Source organism: Balaenoptera physalus (genome assembly GCF_965194825.1).
Source record: "Balaenoptera physalus genome assembly, chromosome: 13".
Lineage (NCBI taxonomy): Eukaryota > Metazoa > Chordata > Mammalia > Artiodactyla > Balaenopteridae > Balaenoptera > Balaenoptera physalus.
This window is the reverse complement of record NC_138892.1, coordinates 33,054,256-33,074,062: the sequence shown is the minus strand read 5'-3', so window position 1 is coordinate 33,074,062 and position 19,807 is coordinate 33,054,256. Positions and strand designations below refer to the sequence as shown.

General features: G+C 35.4%; 1 long non-coding RNA gene across 2 annotated transcripts in view; it reads left to right on the top strand.

Moving 5' to 3' along the window:
- The first annotated feature begins 4,145 nt into the window (after positions 1 to 4,145).
- The window catches only part of LOC309640739, a 30,315-nt gene continuing 14,653 nt past the window's right edge, over positions 4,146 to 19,807 (top strand). For both annotated transcript variants that reach the window (XR_014252375.1, XR_014252376.1), the window contains exon 1: positions 4,146 to 18,126. This is a non-coding gene — a long non-coding RNA (uncharacterized lncRNA). The remainder of the gene's footprint in view (positions 18,127 to 19,807) is intronic.

Here is a 19,807-nt window from a genome sequence, read left to right as displayed (position 1 = left end):
TGAACTTGGCCCACAGTCTTAGCCAATTTGGAGTCTGAAAATGTGTTCAGGGAATTAAAGGGTAGTATTAAATATAAAATTGAGAGATCAGGAAGCGTTTCCTGTAGAAGAATGGGAATAATATATGTAAGTGAAAAGAAGAGAGAAGTCAGAATGAGAGGAGGAAACTGAAAGAACAAAGACTTGTAAGGGGTGTGACTGGACTCTGTAATGACTCACTTCATAATAGGATTCTACTTTAATTAACTGAGGAATCAAAAGAGTAAATCTGTGTATGTAATTTAAGGACAGAATGTTGCCCTCTTGAGTTAGCAAAGTTTCATTTGTTAAATTTCTGTTTCAAAAAAAATTTTTTTTCAGAGGGAGGAGTACCTTACATTTTTTTCCTCCAGAAATTATACAGTACTTGAAAATAACAAAAGAGAAATTACTTTCCCTTTTCCTCTATATATTTAAAATAAACAATATAAAAGTAGATAAGTGGCATATTGACATCATTAAAATCAGCAGCAGGAGCTGCAAAATTAATTTGTGCAATCATGAGGCTGCTCAAGGTGTTGCAGAGTGAGAGCAGATTTAAAACAACCACTCCTCAACTGAGAATGAAGCCAGTGTGCTCAACCTAACTCAGTCTCTCTTCATATGAAAAACAAAACCCACAGAGCTACTTTCTACTTCAAGTCTTCATCTCATTATAATTTACACTTTAAGGGACAAGGTGAAGAGAAAGGCAGTTATGATAATTATATCTTCTCACCTATGGTGTATTACCATCTTTATATTTAAGTGGGCAATCTAATTCTATAATGTAAAAAAATAAAATTATTCCTGAGTTAAGTGAGAAACGAGATGATTTTCACAATTGTGTGATGCCACTGAAAACAGAGGCAGTGAAAGTGACAACTTGTTGGTATGATTTCAAATACTCAAAAGCACTGAAACCATGTGTGCCAGTAAGACATATGCCCATAAATTACCAGAAGAATCATTTCTACCCATCGCGCGCCATTGTAATTAATGTGTTACACCTCTACGTTGATTCTGGCTGCTTCATAGCTGTAAGTTTATATTTATCTCTGTGTCTCCAGATAGATTGTGGTATATTAAGTAGGGAGTAGAATATAAGGTGCTTCCTATAACTTATTTTATTTAATCCTCATACCATCATAAGAGCTTAGGATCAGTAACTCAATTTTCTAAGACATAAGAAAGCTAAAGCTCAGAGAAATTAGGAGATTTTCCCATTCTGACATCACCAAGATGGTGACATAGGCTGTTCCTAACTTTGCTCTCCCTCACAAGAAGAATAACCGCTATTCAAGAACAAGACACGACTGAGAGAATCCTAGATCATGGGGGTGAGGTTGAAGCACCCCCATTGCCATACCACTGGACCAAAACACACTCCATTAGAAGGGTAAGAGAAGCAGCCACATGTTGACCACACCGTCCCTCCCCCAGGCCAGTGCAGTAGAGAGATCTCCCCTGAGCCTGCAGTTCCTCCAGTGGGAAAAGAAAACATAGAGGGAGGACAACCAGCATCTCTCAGCATTGTGGGCTGCTCTGTGGGAGCCTCTACTCTGATCTTGCACCGCGAGGATTGATGTGAAGTTTGTGGGGCTCAACCACTGGGAATCTGTGATGGAGAAGTGGGGAGGGGCTTGCAACAACCATTACAGGGATCTTGGCAGACTGTGTGTATACCTGCAGTATACTACCCAGGTAGTAATCCCAACTGGTGGCTTTGCTCTTCTGCAGAAACCACTTGGGGGTGCACTCTGACCAGGGAACTCAGAGGCGTGCTGCCTGATTTGGATTCTCAAAGAAGTTTTGCTGGCCCTAGAGCCCATTTTGCCCACCCCAGGCAGGGAGCTAAATTACAGCCCCACCCGATGTGGAGAGTTTCTTCCGGCCCCATCTGACCAGAAGGGCTGGAGACAACGCCTGCAAGCTGTGCAGCCTGGCAGCACTCGAGCCAAGATGTGGGTGGGCAGAGCTGATAGTTTGCCAAGTAAAGCCAGTGGCCCTGGTCAATCAAGGAACTTGAATTGTGGGTGGGCTTGAGTTAACACAACAAACAAAGAGCTTAACTGGTTTTAGGGCTGCTTCTCCCACTGCACCTGAGCAGAAAATCTAATGCATAGTCCCACTCATGGTTGAATACAGGCTCCAGCCTATTCTACCGGAGAACCTAACCAGAGCACATGGGAGGCTGCACAGCCCATTCAGTAGCCCCATGTACAATGCATTCAAACAGAGAGCACCGCCTATGGCTTCCTCCACCTGCAGAGCAAAGCCTGTGGCCTCACCTGATCAGGGAGTTCAGTGCACACTCTGGCCTGATCCAGATTCCCAAAGAGCTGCACAGGTCCCAGGTTCCACCCTGCTGCCCTGCCAGAGCAGATAAGTTAATTCACAGCCTCATCCACTACCAGATATGGGGTCCAGTCCCAACCACCTAGTAAGCCTCACCAGAAAAAACGGGCAACTACAGAGCCTATCCTACAGTCTTACTTAGATAGGGAACCAAGCCAGCAGTTCTATCCAACAGTTCTATCAGCCAGTGGCACATCCCTCCATCCCCAACCTCAATATATGTAAATCAAACCATCATGCTGTGACATATGTCAATTATTTCTCAATAAAACTGGAAAAATAGATGTTTCCATTGTGATGCAGATAATAAAAGGCTGAGCCACAGTTGATACTGACTCCAAAGACTTCAAGTACTTAAATTTTGTTGATATATCTCATGCACAGAAATCTACTCAAGGCCATCATAGTGCTTTGCACAGAGTGCTTTTTTAAATTAAATGCTTGAACAATCCAGTAGTGACTGATTTCCATTACTCATACTTTAGTATGAATAAATACTCAAAACTCCATTTCTACATAGACTAAGATCTTGAGGAAACCAAGAAGAGAGGAGAATAATTCTACAAACAAGCTTTAATTACTGTATAATTTTTTCCAAAGGCCACAGCAATATGTCACTATTTTGCAAGTATTACACTGACTGATATCATGTGTAGTATTATTAAAATCTTACCTTATGCTAGACTCTGGGGGTTTGTGATATTTCCAAAGATAAGGATTATTTAAAATTTTAGTTTTAGGCAACATTCTATTCACTTTCAGTCATATAGTCAAATTTGAGTGTCTATATAAGGAAATATAATATATATGTGGTTTAAGGTTATTTGATGGCATAGCAACTTTCTGGCAATAGGACATTACAACTATTATTTTAATCTTTTTCCCTGGATACTGATTTTAGTTAGTTCATTTTATTAACATTTTTCTTTTGTTTACTAAAATACTTATCTTTTCCTACAGAGAAAAATACACTGGGGGGTATGTGTAAGAAATATTATTCCTTGTCATGACTTCATATCAGGAATACACATTTCAGTAATAGCATACGTTCTTTACGATGCCCCACCCATGTCATTTACCTTGCTTTTGCAAAACGATATAAGCCAATTTGACCATTCCCAATTTCCCTGAAGTTTTAGTGGATATATTTGGCCTGCAACGTTAGAGATAAGTGAATGGCTATAGGTTTCTCCCACACAAACTCAACCAACAGGTGTTATATTCTGACGAAAGCTAGTTTCAGACCAAGTTCTACCACATCAAACGTTAATTTACAAGCAGGCGTAAGTTAGTAAAGTCCTTGCACTTTGTCCTTTTAGGCAGTCTGACAAATTCCTTATAACAAGAGTTCATTTTGAGGTTGTTGAATACCCCCAAATATTGCTAGACAACCTATAAATCAAGGTGATTAGAAATCACTTCGGGAAGCAAAAACACCACCTTGATAGAGTCTTAGAAGGGTCTCCAAAGGAAGAAGTCAGAAGTGACAGGTTACAGGGTTTTACGGTCTGGGTTCAAGTTTTTTTGAGGCAGATCTTTCAAGGTATAGAATTGATTGGTATTGGGCAAAGTGGTTGACATAATGGTTGAGGATTGGTAGACACAGAGAAGTGAAGATCTTCAAGCAAGTCTTGACAAGTAAACTGCTGTTTGATAAGCAAGATGTTTGCCTAGGTGTGCAGATTGTTGTCACTCATGAATTAATTTGTCAGAGTTTTCTGAAGCAAACACAAAAGTAAGTTATTGGTGTATGGTCCTATATAACCAGGCAAAATTTTTTGCTGCAAAAACAGATGTGATTTTGTCTTAGGTATTGGCAAAGATGGTCTCAGTTCTCAAGGTAAAGACAATACCATTCTTCTGGCCAAATCAACTAATCTTCCTATCAGAGCAATCTACACAAACTTCCCTTAAATGAAAGGACAGAAAACTGATAGAGTTCTAGATTCAAGGCTCCACTTGGAAGGTTGCAGACTGCATATTCTCCATTCATGGTTCATACAGGGGTAGTAGTGCTTGGTCCATATTTCTAGTCAACTACATATCTTGAATACCACTCACTGCAACAAAGAAAAATTCTATTATCTCCTAAGCTAATTTCTATTTATGCAGTAATATCCTAAAGAACTTACTGTGGCCACCTTTGGAATGTATACTCCTATTAAGTATTTAAGTTCTTTGAAGAGCTGAGTAAATTCCTAATGTGAATTACTCACTTGAACGATTACCCCAAGGTTATAATTAAAGTTCATTTACACACATATCCATTGATATCACTGAGTATTTAAAATTATTTACAGTAAGTATGACACTTGCAAGTATATACAAGTGGAGATGCAGGAAGGTATATAACATTAAAAAATAAATATTGCAAACACAGATCCTGTTGATAATTAGTAAACAGAATAGTCCTTAGCTATTTTACTATGCTATTTTTGCAAAAGAACATAAGAAAATATTTACCCACAAACTCTAAAAATTTACATTGTATACATGATAATTGTGCAATGTAGTTTTTTCTTCTGATTTATAATTGTTTTATTTTTTCAACATTTTTATTATTAATATTTTCAAATATACAAAAAGTTAAAGGAAGGTTTTACTACACTATACTCACAGCCTAGGTTCAACAATTATCAATATGTTGCCATATTTGCTACATTTATCTATTTTCTATCTATCATCTACCTAAATTTACTGAATACTTTCAAAGTATTTGAGATATCGTAACACTTAAGCCTTACATAGTTAACCATGTGTCTACAAAGATTTAGGACATTCTCTAGCATAACCTTAGATTATTATCCCATCTAAGAAAATTATTACTAATTCTGTAAAATCCAATACCCAAGCTATTATCAAATTTTAATATAGATGTTCTAATCACATTTTATGCTAATTAAAATATAGAATTTAAACAAATTCCAACTTAATTGTTCTACAACACTCCAAATCAATACATACTCATTGTACTATTATAATAACTTCTATATGTGAGTTGTAAAGGAAGAATTTTTACAACATTTAATCTTAAAGAAATATATTTGAAAAATTAAATCAATAGCACTATTGCATGGTAATAAATTATAATTTTCATTGTAATTTGCATTACATTTCACAGAAAATTGAATTTTGCAAAGTGTCGATGTGTACACCATTAGAATGTATTCTAGATACCCATTTCAGAATATTTTGTATGGCCCTATATTGTAGTTAATCAATGTATTTTCTCTTGTTTGAGGTAATTAGAAGGATAATATCTCATTTTACTTTATGTAATTAGCTTAATTTATATTTGCACTAACAACCAAATGCCTTAGTTGAAAAAAGCTTATTCTTCATGTCCTCCTCTACTCTTTGCAATGTCACACCAGGTCTCAAAATCCCTAGGGAGAGTGTCAATACTACTGTCTTAAAATCTCCAAATTGATTTTTTTAATGGGCCTTCTATGTTGAAGAAAAAGATAAGAGATTCTCTCAAGTAAATTCACTCCTGGGGTTTATCTTCACAAGTATCTTATGGTAAATGAAGAAAAAAAAAATCACCCTATCAATATGTACTTGTTAACTTTAAAGACAAATAACTTTAACCTCACACTTCATTCATTTATAAGCACCCTGCACACTCCTAGAAAATTTGTATGTAAACCCAGCTACTGATCCCAATTAGCTCTCTTGCTATCAAAAAATGTATGATTGTTTTCAAAGAATGTATTTAAATAAACTGTGGATTGACTTGAGTTTCTGAGTTTTATTTATCTAATATGTTAAGCTGAAAAACAATGTTGACTTGAAGGAAAAATGAAAGGAATATTATCAATTACGATGATTTAGTAATAGAATTCTATCAAACTGAGATTGGCATTATCCGATTCTGTATATCCAGACATGAAGAGGCAATTTTAAGAAAATGCAATTCCTTTTGCAAAGTGAACTCACATCTTTCCAACTCTGGATAAAAAAGCCAAACATACACCAGTAGAGGAGCTGGAGCATACCATGCAATTATGAACCATGATGCTATGCTCTTTTGAAGCTTATTGAAAAGTGAAAGCAACATCTGAAAATATTCTTTAAGCAGAAGTTTGGCCTGGGAGAGCTGAGCCAAAGGAACAATGCAGTTTTGTTGACAGATGTGACAAAGGAGCAGGTAGCAGAGCTCTCCAGCCAACAATTGCTTGAGTGATCACATAACAAAATAGAATAATTTGCCATCAGGTATGCATCGTCACTTCCTCTATTTCACACCCTGGCCCTTAGCACTTTCTAAAAAGATTTCCTTGGAAGCTCTGGTTTCCTGCTAAAGAAACTAATGTAGTTGCATGCAGCTACTTCACACTTTAAAGTATGCTTTGAAATTACACACACATGGGAATAGGAGGAAGCTGAGAAACTATCTAGTTCTATGCTTTTCTTCTTTAAGCTACTATAATAAAAACACACAAGGCTTCTTGTTTTAAATATATGCTGCCAACAGGAAATAAACTTTTCTGATTTTATTAGCTGTAATATTTAAAAAGATTAGATGAGGCAAAAATACTTGAATTATTTTAGGATGCTAAGCTATAAAGGGGATTACCTATAGTGTAGAGCATGATGTTGGAGTCCAAATATTTGAGTTCAAATCTGTGTCCACCATGTTGCTGTATAATTTTAAACAAATAATTTATGTAAATCAGTTTCTTTGACTGAACACTGAAGTCATTAGAAGCTATCTCATGAGTTACTGAGAGGATTAATTTTTAAAAATTCATAAAGGTATTAGAAAATGGTCTGACATCTCTCATTAGTTTTAATCTCATTATTATAATTATTATTTTAGTTTTATTGGTGTAACTAGAAACACTGTTACCAGTATCATTTCTATGAACTTTCAATAAACTTCACTCTTGACTGAACTTTATTCTTACTTTAATGCAGGAACCAATCTAAGTTTCTATGCATAACTTTATTCAAGCTATCATTGCTTCCTAAGCTTCTGGATTTAGAATATTTTTGATTCCAAGAAAAAGATATTACACTTTGTGGCAGTCTCCTTTCTGAATTTCAATCTCATTTCTCTTTTCTGTACACATGGCTGTATTGCATTTTTCACCATCCTTAGTAGGTGGGTTTGACAACGTAGCTTGCTTATAGTTTATGCGGCAGAAATAATACATACCACATTCAGGCCAGGCCCCTACAACCCTCTCACCATGATCCTCTAGGTTTTTCCCACTCTGCTGTCTTCATGCAGAACAGCAAGGTGACAATGGAATCCACATTTTAAATATTGAAAGAGCATAAGGTGGAAAAAGCTAGGGTCTTTACATCACATCTTACAAGAGGACTGTCCACCTATCAAATCCACCTGTTTGGGCTTATGTGATTGAAAAATAAACTTCAATTGTGTTTAGCCTCTGATAATTTGGGGTGTAGCTATTATAGCAGGTTTTATTACCCTAACTAAAATATCTCTCATGGTGGGAGAATATTATATACATGTTCAAAATTTCAAAGCTAGAATAAATACTCAAATTATCTCTAGTCTAACAAAGTTTGTTACATCAGGCATTTAGAAACTAATTGCTATCAATATAAGGATCGAAATTTCTTGTCTCTTTTTCTAGACATTAAAACTTTATTTTTTATGTGGGGCTTATCTAGTTCATGACTGGATCTTTTACACTATTATTTCTTAAGAATAATCAGAAGCTGATCTGTGACATCTGAAGCAGAAATCATATTCTGCAAAGCATGAATCTTTCATTAAGTTTGATCCGTGTAGACAAAATGGATTTATGAAAAGTATATGGGGCTTAGAATCAGCCAGATCTGGGTGTAAATCCCAGGTCTAATATATTTTTTTTTCCTCTTTAAGCTATTGGGTAAGTTAACTTACTGAAATTCAGGTATCCGGTCTATAAAATGGGACTAATAACTGTAACAACATTAAAGAATAATTATAGAATTTAATGTATACTTATGTAATATATAGTTATATGATATATAGCTATATACTTCTATACTCATGAAATACAGTATAGAAAGAGGAAAAGAATAATTTACTGAGCACATCCTATGTGTCAGGCACTGTGCTAAGTATGTTTTTAAGATGGGTGTTAATTTATTTAATAACATCTATGACCCCCTACTAGTTTATCAATTTGAGTTCCTGCAGGAAAGAACATCCTCTTCACATATCACAGTTAAGTGGGGGTTAATATGATGACTAAGGTGTAATGAAGAGAAGGCTTAACAATGAAGGTCAGGAAAGCTATGGCTAGGAAACAGGACAGTAACTTCTTCACCCTCAAGCACGAGCACAGATGGAGAATCCAAGCCTCAGAAGTAGGATCACAAGTGAAATTTCAAGGAAACATCTGCAAAGCTGCCTTTTCTGTTCTAACCACCCCATCGAATAAAGCCACTGTGTCTGACCTATACCTACTTCTTAATCTTAAATGAGTTCTCCTTGGCAAACTCTAACTTGGAACCACACCCCAAAGAGAATTCTTAGGAAAGCAATTCCCAGCTTTAGTCAGGATGAACAAGCGCTGATGCTGACCTAGCAAGAGACAATCCAGCCTGCTTAGATAGTGTTGTCTCCATAATTCAGGAAAAGAAGAAACGAAATCATAGTAAAAACAACAATGTGTGTCTGGCATTAACTGTGTCCCAGGTACACTTCATAAAGTGTTTACATCTACATGCACTTAACAGTCACAAGCTCTCTTTCTGTTTTACACATTAGGATGTAAGAGTGAGCAAGTTAAAGCAACTTGAACAAGAACTAGAGCTGCTAAGTAGTGAAGCCAAGATTCAAACCCTATTCTTTCTGATATTAGAGCTTGTGCTTTTAAAAGGTGATACCAGAAATAAAATTTTGATCTGTTTAATTGCAAAGCCTATGCCATTGACACCTTTATCACTTCTATGGTACAAAACTTGGAGCTAATTGCTAAGATAAAGACAGATATACAGCAATATACATAGTAATAATAGTGCTGTAAAGTTATCTTATATAAATATGTTTAAAATTGTTGGAAATATATGAGAGTCAGCTAAATTTCAATAAAAAATAACTCTATACAGACACATAACTAGAAATTAATAATATGATTATTATGGACTCAATTGCATCCCCCTCTCCCCAAATTTATGTTGAAAGCCTGCTCCCCCAATGTGACTGTATTTGGAGACAAGGCCTTTAAAGAGGTAATAAAGATTGAATTAGGTTATAAAGGTGGGACCCTAATCCGATATTATTGGTGTTCTTATAAGGTGAGGCAGAGATAGCAGAGATGCGCACATACAGAGAAAAGGTCATGAGGACAGGGCAAGAAGATAGCCATCTTCAAGACAAGGAAGATGAATCAAGACAAACTAAACTTGTTGACACCTTGATCTTGGACTTCAAGCCTCTAGAAATGTGAGAGGTAAATTTCTGTTAAGTTATCTAGTCTTATAGTATCTTGTTATGGTAATCCTAGCCCTAGCCCTACTATAAGGACCTTATATAAGAAAGTGGGAGAGAGGATGGATTTCCGTGTGCATTGGTGTGATGAGAAGCACTTTTAATTTCACACAAAATGTACCTGTTTTCTTTATACAATATCTGTATCAGTCAGGATTCCACTATAGGTAACAGAAATCAATTTATCTAGTTAAAACAGAAAAGGGTATCCATGAAAAAACTACTGCTAAAATCATACTAAATGGTGAAAGATCGAATGATTTACCCTAAGATCAGCAACAAGACAAGTTCTGTTCTCAGAACTTCTATCGAACGTATTACTGGATATTATACCCAGGGCAAACATGTAAGAAAGAAAAATAAAAAGCATCCAAATTGGACAGGAAGAAGTGAAATTGTCTTTACTCACAAATGAAATGATCTTCCTTGTAGAAATCTGATGGAATCAACAAAAAAGATACTAAAACTACCGGGTTTAGCAAGTTTTCATGATACAAGATCAATATAAAAAATTGCTTTGTTTTGGTTTTATATATGAATAACAAACAATTGGAAGTTGAAATTAAGATATAATATGATAAACAATAGTACCAAAATATGAAATATTTGGGGATAAATCAGACCAAAGATCTGTAAAACCTGTAAACAAGAACTACAAATTATGGCTAAGAGAAATTTAAGAACTAGATAAGCTGAGAGATTGACCATGTTCATGGTGGGAAGACAATATCTTCAAAATGACAGTTCTCCTGAAATTGATCTATAGGTTAAATGCAATCCTTATCAGAACTCAGCAGACTTTGTGTTGGTGTGTGTATGAAGTGTGTAGAAAACAATAAACTGAATCTTAAACACATGTGAAGATGTAAAGGACCTAGAGTAGCCAAAATAACTTTGAAAAAGAGCAATAATTTAGAGAATAAACACTGCCCAATTCCAAGGCTTATTATAAGCTACAATAATCAAGATAGTGTGGCACTGGCACAAAGATAGACAAATAGATAAAAGAAACAAATAGAGAGTTTGGAAACAGACTCACACATACATGTACAACTTATTTTCAAGAAAGGTAAAAAGACAGTTCAGTGGAGAAAAGATAGTTTTGGGTTTTTTTTTTAACAATTGATGCTGAAACACTTTGATATCCACATTCATACCTAACCCATATACAAAAATTAACTCAAAATAAATTACAGAATTTTATATCTTGTGTGCTAGATATATTTGCATTTTTAATAACTATTATTGTGCCTTAGTCTGGATAGTGCTTAAATTAATTGTAAACAGTTTAATTCTTTCAGTTCCTGATATTAATCTATCTTAGGAGAGACCAGGTCAGATTTAGTCGAGGGCTAATCCTCCATCTCTCACACTCCTACTGAGGCAAAACCCTTCTCAGAACTCTATCTAATATCCTATGCATTATAAGGTTTTCCATTCCGGCTGGTGGTAAAAGGAGTTACTTTCGGTCATGTGTAAGCTTTCGAGATTGTTTCTTCTAATCTTTGTTGTTGGTTCTTCCCCAGCCTAGCATAGCTTCGTCATATGTTTACATACTCTGTTGGAGACTGGCGAGAACCCTCTGAAGATCTCCAGTGTGCCCTACAAACTCTAGTCACCTTGGCTCTCCAGACACCTGGTTCCATCTCCTGAATTCAGAGATACTGCCAAGCTATTTCTCTCCTTGGGCAGCACTGTGGAATTTTTCTCAAGACAGAGAATTGAAAGGCTCATATTATCTATTTCTCATCTCTCAAGGTTCACTGTCCTTTGCAGCCTGATAGCTTGAAAATTATTATTACTATCTATTTGGCCAAATTTTTTTACTGTTTCAAGCAGGAGGTTACATCTGGTTTCATTTATACTATCTTAGCTAGAAATGAAAATATCAAAGGCTTTTTGATTCTGATATAAAAATTAAATGCATTCAACAGGATATGTGTAGTAAAGAGGGACAGAGCAAGAAAAAAGGAATCTGAAGATGTGGTCTTACTCTATTTTTATAATTTAGAGGCTGTGGCCAAGGACAAGTCATTTAGTCTTTCTGGGCTTCAGTGTTATCATCTGTGGAATTAAGGTATTATTATCTGCTCTTTCTGGTCTATACTGTAATTGTGAGGCTTCAGTGGCATGGTTTATGTACTTTAAAAGGAATATTGTGAGCAGTTCACCAGTGAGAGACATTTCTATGGTAAGAAAACTGATCACAGAAGTATTAAAATGCATATTGAGAAGGAAATGAGTTTTGGCTTCAGAGTCATGGACTTGAAAGCTGTTTCTGCTATTTATTAGGTGTTTGGCAAGTTAATTAAACTCTCTGAATCTCAACTGCCTCTTCTTTAAAGTGAAAGTAACAATATCTACATTAAAGGGTTGTTTTAGAGAATTTCAAAAGAAAAAGTATACAAGATTCCTAGGAAAGTGCATGGGGTGGAATGCCAATAAATGTGTTAATTCTTGAATTGTGTGATAAGGAGTTTAAAAAAAAAAAAAGAGAAGCAGGCTGTGAAAAAAAATAACAGACAATTCTGCACATAGGTGCTACATATTTGTGTTGTCTTGATTTTATTTCTAAAAAGTGGGTATCAGGGCTACCACCAGTTGACATAGCGTCATCGTATGAGTTATAAACAGAATGTGTGAACAAATTAGGAAAAGACACCTCTTGCTTCAGGGATAAACAGCTCTTTAAGGAGCGAATTGTAAAGTAGATTTCAGACTCTCACTCCCAGGGACAGGCATCTCTGTGAAATGCACAACCTGTGCACCTTGATATGGAGGTCCTGGTGGCAACAGCCCCCAGTGTACATTCTCATTACCCTTTCACCTTCATGGCTTCTTGCTCAGAATCTATGGCATCAGACAAAAGGGAATAATTTGACAATAGGCAGAAGATGACATCTGGTCTTCAGATATTTAGAAATATCGTTTCCTGAGCTCTGAAAAGAAATTGAGTTGGAGAATGTGCTATTTGGGGGAGTTGTGTAATAATAAAAAAAAAAAATACATGCTTATGTGACCTCCTCTATGAGCTAAACAATGTGGGAGTTCTTGTTAAGAACTGGCCATTTAAAATATCCTTTTTGTCTAAAAAGGATATAAAAGCATATACAACTACTTTTAGATTATGTTTTCCTTCTAATGTGGAGAGCCATAAAGATGGTAGCGATTCCTCTGAACTAAATTCCCTGCATTCAGGTAGTGAAATATAATGCTAGACATTTTGTTTAGATTTTTTAAAGTAATTAGAATTCATTATTGAAGCCTATCTGTGTGGGAACTGTTTATTTAAAAGGAAGAGGTAACATAAGTGAGAAGAAGGAAGTGGCATGCTGCCAAGACAGGTTTCTGAAGGCTGACAGCATTCCAATCAAGAAAATCTCATTATTTATGAAAAAGTAACAACAGCCAAAAAAGCCATATATCTATCTTTCAGTGGGATAAAGATGAAACATTATGAATAAATGTGCTATTTTACCTGACATTTGTATGAAAATAGCAATTTCAAAGAATTTCAGAAATATTTACGTTATGTTTATACCTTCCTTTATTCATTTACTCACATAGCCATACACTTACTGAAAATAACCATGCCATCCTTCAACTTACTGCATCACTTCTAAACTCACCATCACAGCAAAGGTTTTCAAAAGTGTTGTTTACAGACAATCGGCAAAAAAAAGTTTCTTTTCCCTTCAGCAGAACCACACTATTATTTCCCAAATGCCTATAAGAATTACTTCTGTTAAAGTTAAAAATGACTTAGAGCTTTACAATTTCAATAGTTACTACCCCCTTCTCATTTTATCCAATTTCTCAGCAGCATTCAAAACAGTTGGCCACATTGGCCTCTTTTTTTTTTTTTTAAGATAATTTTTTAGAGCAGCTTTAGGCAAAACTGAGAAAAACAGAAAAATTGAGAAGTTACAAAGATTTCCTGTATACCCCTGCCCCACACATGCATAGCCTCCCCCATGATAAACATCCTGCACCAGAGTGGTACATTTGTTACAACTGATGAACCTATATTGACACATCATAATCACTCAAAGTCCATAATTTACATTAAGAGTTCACTCTTGGTGTGTACCTTCTCAGGGTTTGAACAAATGTATAATGACATATACCTATCATCATAGTACCATACAGAGTATTTCCACTGCCCTAAAAATCCTCTGTGCTCCACAGATTCACCCCTATCCCCACCTTCCATGCTCCCATTCCTGCCAAGCACTGATCCATTTACTGTCTCTGTAATTTTGACTGTTCCAGAATGTCATACAGCTGGAATCATCACATTGGTTTCTTTCACTTTGTAAATGAATTTAAAATTCTTCCATGTCTTTTTATAATTTAATAGCTTATTTCTTTTTGGTATTAAAACTATCCCATTGTTAGGAGGTACCATAGTTTATTTATTCACCTACTAAAGAAAATTTTGGTTGCTTCCAAATTTTGGTTATTACGAATAAAGCTGCTATAAATATTTTCATGCAGGTTTTTGTGTAACATAAGCTTTCAACTCATTTGGATAAATACCAAGGAGCACTATTGCTGGATTGTATGGGAAGAGTATGTTTAGTTTTATAAAAAACAAAACAAAACAAAAAACCCCCAAAAAAGCAAAAAACATGACACTGTTTCAAAGTGGTGGTACCATTTTGCATTCCCACCAGCAATGAATGACATTCTGGTTGCTCCACATCCTTGTCAGCATTTGGTTTGTCAGTGTTCCAGAGTTTGGCCATTCAAATAGCTGTCTAGTAGTATCTCATTATTGTTTTAATTTGCATTTCACTGATGAAATATTTTGTGGAGCATCTTTCCATATGCTTATTTGTTTTCTATGTATCTTCTTTGATGAGGCGTCTGTTAAGGTTTTGGCCCATTTTTTAAGTGAGTTGTTTGTATTCTTTTTGCTGAGTTTTACGAGTTCTTTGTGTATTTTAGATAACAATCCTCTATCAGATATGTCTATTGCAAACATTGTAGCGTATGGCTTGTCTTCTCATTCTCTTGACGTTATCTTTCCCAAAGCAGAACTTTTTAATTTAATGAAGCCCAACATCAATTATTTCTTTAATGAAGCATGTAAGATCCCTGATATTGTATCTAAAAAGTCATCATGAAACCCAAGGTTATCTAGATTTTCTTCTGTGTTATCTTCTAGTAGTTTTATAGCTTGCATTTTACATTTGTGTACATTAGTTCAAAACTTTTTAAAGTTTCTCTTGACATGTCTTTTTTGATCTATGTGTTATTTAGAAGTGTTTTTTAATCTTCATAAATTTGGGGATTTTCTCATTATCTTTCTGTTATTGAATGCTAGTTTAATTCCATTTTAGCCTGAAAGCAGACATTGTATGATTTCTGTTCTTTTAAATTTGTTTACATATGTTTTATAGCGCAAAATGTGGTCTATCTCAGTGAATGTTCTATGTAATCTTGAGAAGAATGTATATTCTGCTGTTGTTGAATGAAGGAGTCTGTAGATGTTGATTATATCCAGTTGGTTGATAGTATTGTTGAGTTCCACTGTGTCCTTACTGATTTTCTTCCTGTTGAATATGTCCATTTCTTTTTTTAAAATTTCAGTTTTATTGAGATGTAACTGACATGTAAAATTGTAAGATATTTAAAGTGTACATCATGGTGATTTGATATATGCATACATTGTGAGAGTGGATCTGTCCATTTCTGATAGACGAGTGTTGAAGTCTCCAGCTATGATAGTAAATTCAACTACTTTCTTTTTGAATTTCTTTCAGTTTTTGCCTCATGTAATTTGACACTCTGTTTTTAGCATATACACATTAAAGATGTTTACATCTCCTTGGAGAATTGACCCCTTTGTGATCATGTAATGCCCTTCTTATTACTGATAAGTTTCCTTGCTTTGAAGTCTGTCTGAAATTAATATAGCCACTCCTATTTTCTTTTGATTAGTATTAGCATAGTATATTTTTCTCCACCCCTTTTTTTAACCAATATGTACTTTATATTTAAAGTGGTTTCTTGTAGACAACATACAACTGGGTCTTATGTTTGCTTTTATTTTTAATTTTTGTATTGAGGTATAATTGACACATAATATTAGTTTCAGTGTACAACATAATGATTCAATATGGATGTCTTTTATTAATTGGTACATTTTTCTTTTTGAAACTTTTGTTCTCCATGTTTTAAAGGAAAAAAGCTATAAGATTTAAAAAAAATTAGACTATCTACTCATCTGATCTCTTTTTTGGGTCCTTATGGAAAAGATACTTATTGTACACCATATTTTCTGATCATCCTTTTAAAACATAGAGTTTTTCTTATAAGTAGTTGCCTGTTATTAGAGACTATATTGTCCACTTCACTTCCTGGTATGGCTGTGTAATTAGTTCTCACCCACGGAATGTGAGAAAAGGTGATGTGTGTCCTTTTAAGTAACGGATATGCATACCATGCTCCAAGTTCTCCTTTCCCTTCTGATGACAAGGCCCCAGGGCATCTGAGTTAATAAAACAAAAGAAGCCTTAGTCTCTGAATCATTAAATGGAGGGAAGCCATTTGTAGATCAGGCTCTCTGGTCTTGAATTATTGTGCTAGGAACTTATTTATTGTGTGGTCATCTTACATATTTTGGCATATTTTTTTAGCAGCTTGAATTACTGTAAATGAAATAGGGCCAATGGAAGATTATTTGAGTGGCAAGAGCTATAGCACAAGTGGAGGGATTGGGCTCGTGTAGAACAAGAACACCTCTGTTTATATGAGAAGAAAGGAGTGTAATGCATACAAAAGTGAAATAAAATTACTGGCTTTGGTGATCAGCTGACTGCCTCCATTTTTTCTAGGAATTATGGAGCAAACAACCAACAGAGAATGGGATGACAAGAGAGTTGAATAATATAGGTGAAAAATGTGAGACAGTCATCTCAACAAAATGAGAAAGTACAGTAGAATTGTCTGACAGCATTAAAAGTCAATTTAAAATTCATAGATCCTAGAGAATTTTCCTAGCACTATTCAGTTGCTCAGTTGGGTTTACCCAGAGAAAGAGGTTAATCAGATGATTCTGACTAAAAGACAGAGGGGCAAAGAATTAAAGACTATGTGTAAGGGGAAAACTCTCATATCTAAACTAACCTGTGAGAGGAGTGAAGGGAATGTGAACATGGGGTGGATTCTGAAACATGGCTAAAACAATATAGGGCCAGAAGAAACTGAGTTCATCACTCAGGCCAAAAAAATTATGGGATTAGAAGTATTTGCATAAGTAAATGGAATGATACAAGGTAGTATTGGGAAACTCAGAGGGAAGTAGGTAGTGCAACCTAGTAGCATGAACTTCAATTAAGTTGGGAATTTTTAGAGAAGAAGGAGATATCATTTGAACAGCTCTTAGCAAATGAGCACTACAATACTCTGTTCTTTCATGACCCCTGTGACCTACTGACCTTTGACTTGCCTCTAAAGAACTTTTCCCACAGCACAATAGACCTGCACAAGGTAGCATTGTGTAATTCTTAACAAAGTGATCTTCGAACTGAGTTATACTCTTTACTTGGGTTAGTCATTTACTAGTTGGGTGAAGGTTGTTTAAACCTTTTAGGTTACAATTTCCTCAGTTCTAAATGGGAATAATGACAACTACCTCAAAGGATAAGTATACAGATTAAAGCATGTTTAAAGAGCGCTCAGAAAGAAATGGCTAAAATATATGGTCTCAAAAATAAAATGTTAGCAAATTATAAGTAATTATAAAATTGGCTATTTTTATTCTGTTATTTATTATTATGTTGTGGCTTCCAGCAGCAGAATTAAGAACAAGGATTAAAAGTTATACTAAGGTCAGTATCCAATCAATCTATGGAAGAGCTCATGAATAGCAAGGACTATCCTGACTGAAAAATCAATGCAATCTTTTTTCTCCAGGCTTAAGGATCATCAGAAAAGAAGGAGCAAAGAAATGGTATTTTATCTTAATTTCTCAAGAGGGCAACAAGGACTCTGTTTCAAAGACCTCTGAGTTACTGCTATAGTCTGAATGTTTGTGTCCCTTCAAAATTCATATGTTGAAATCCTAATCCCCAAGGTGATATTAGAAGCTAGGGCTTTTGGGAGGTGATTAGGTCATAATCCTTAGGAAGGGATTAGTGCCTTTATAAAAGAGGTTCCAGAGAGCTTTCTTGTTCCTTCCATCATCTGATGACACAGCAAGAATGTGCCCTCTATGAGGAAGCCAGCTTTCACCAGACACCAAATCTGCCAGCACCTTGATCTTGGACTTCCCAGCCTCTAGAACTGTGAGAAATAAATTTCTATTATTTATAAGCCACCCAGTTTATGGTATTTTTGCTATAACAGCCCCTAAGACAGTTACCTTTTTCTCAGACTATGTTAAAAGACCTTTTCCTTTTCATTCTGTAATGATGAAAACTTGAGCATCTTTGAGATGCTGAATTTCTGAAGGGGCTGTCTATGTGAAAGCCAGAGGACTAAATAATCAGTAAAAAAAAAAAAAAAGAAAGAAAGAAAGAAAAACAAAATGTAAGCAAAGGCAAGAGCATGACATTTGGCAATGAAATGAGTTAGGAATTATGTCTTCTGTTCCAGCAGCCACGTATGGCGAAGTAGACATTCTTATACACTACATACAAACTAACATTGCAACAGGGTCTTACATGTCTAACTGAAATCTGGCCCAAGGACTAAATTAAAATTATACTATTACAGTAAGGCAGATTGATCATTATGTCTGACAGTAGAAGGTATCCCCTACCAGGAAACTATTCCTAATAACACAGCAGGATACACTTCTCACACCTGGATGACATAACTGTCTAAAAAACCATCTTTATGTAACCTGACAGAAATTCTCCTCATATGAATATAGTCTGAATTGAGAATGACAGCTTGCTTTCCACAGTCCCCTCTTTTCCACCTCTCTACAATTTCCAAAAGACTCATTTCTTTATTATTTCATTTATTTTGAAGGCTATAGGCTTCCATACTTGCATTCATTGGCTTTGATGCCAGTTCCAATTCCACATTAATTCCACCTAGTGCATTGAGTGATAAAGTGTTGATGCTAATGTACTTGAAAAAAAACTCCTTCAGTTTGTATCGATGGTACTAAAGGAGAGTGCTCAATCCCAAACTAGATTCTTTTCTATTTTGCACTGTCCTTATTTTCCTGGAGTCAGTTATTTTTCTTTGTCTGTGTCACTTTTATTTTCTTGATAACTTTCCAGAAGATGACAGAAAAAGACAGGGCTGTAAACTGTAAATTTGTATATTACAAATCAACTCTCTGGAAAGTGAACGTTCCTGTTAATCAACCAGGTGCCTCCTGAAACATCCCAAATGTTTGAAACAACTAGCTTGTCTGAATTTGTTGACTGTAACATTAGGTAACAGCAAAAGAGAGACAGGGCAATTAGACATGAAACACATATTAGAGTATATTCTACTCAGCAAAATGGTTAAATTTAAATTTCTATATCTTTTATACTTTCTATTTCCATGACCACATCTTTTACGAATTCTTCCCTCATTACAGGAGATTTTCCTCCTTTCAGTGCATCCTGTAATCCCCAGCCAGATCAATTTTTTAGAATACTATTTCAATAGTGTCATCTGTAGAATAAGAAATAAGACACCTTACTCACCTCCCTACGGGACAACTTCCAAGCTTCTTAAGCTACAATTCAAGGGTCTGGTTAATCCAACTGCCTTGCCTTTCCAGAGCTAAGCCTGTTTTTCCCCTATTCCAAATCCCTGTTCAAGCCAAATAAATGTATTCACTGTCTCACTTTGCCACCTTTGTGCCTTCACTAAGATAGTTATTCCTCCTTCCATCTGCCTGCCAAAAATAATATTCTCCATCAAGGCCCATACCAAATCTCACCCTGTTTTGTATATTACAGTAATCTTGCTGGTATAAATATCTGTAAGTCACAATCATAAACAGTTCTATGTTATGAA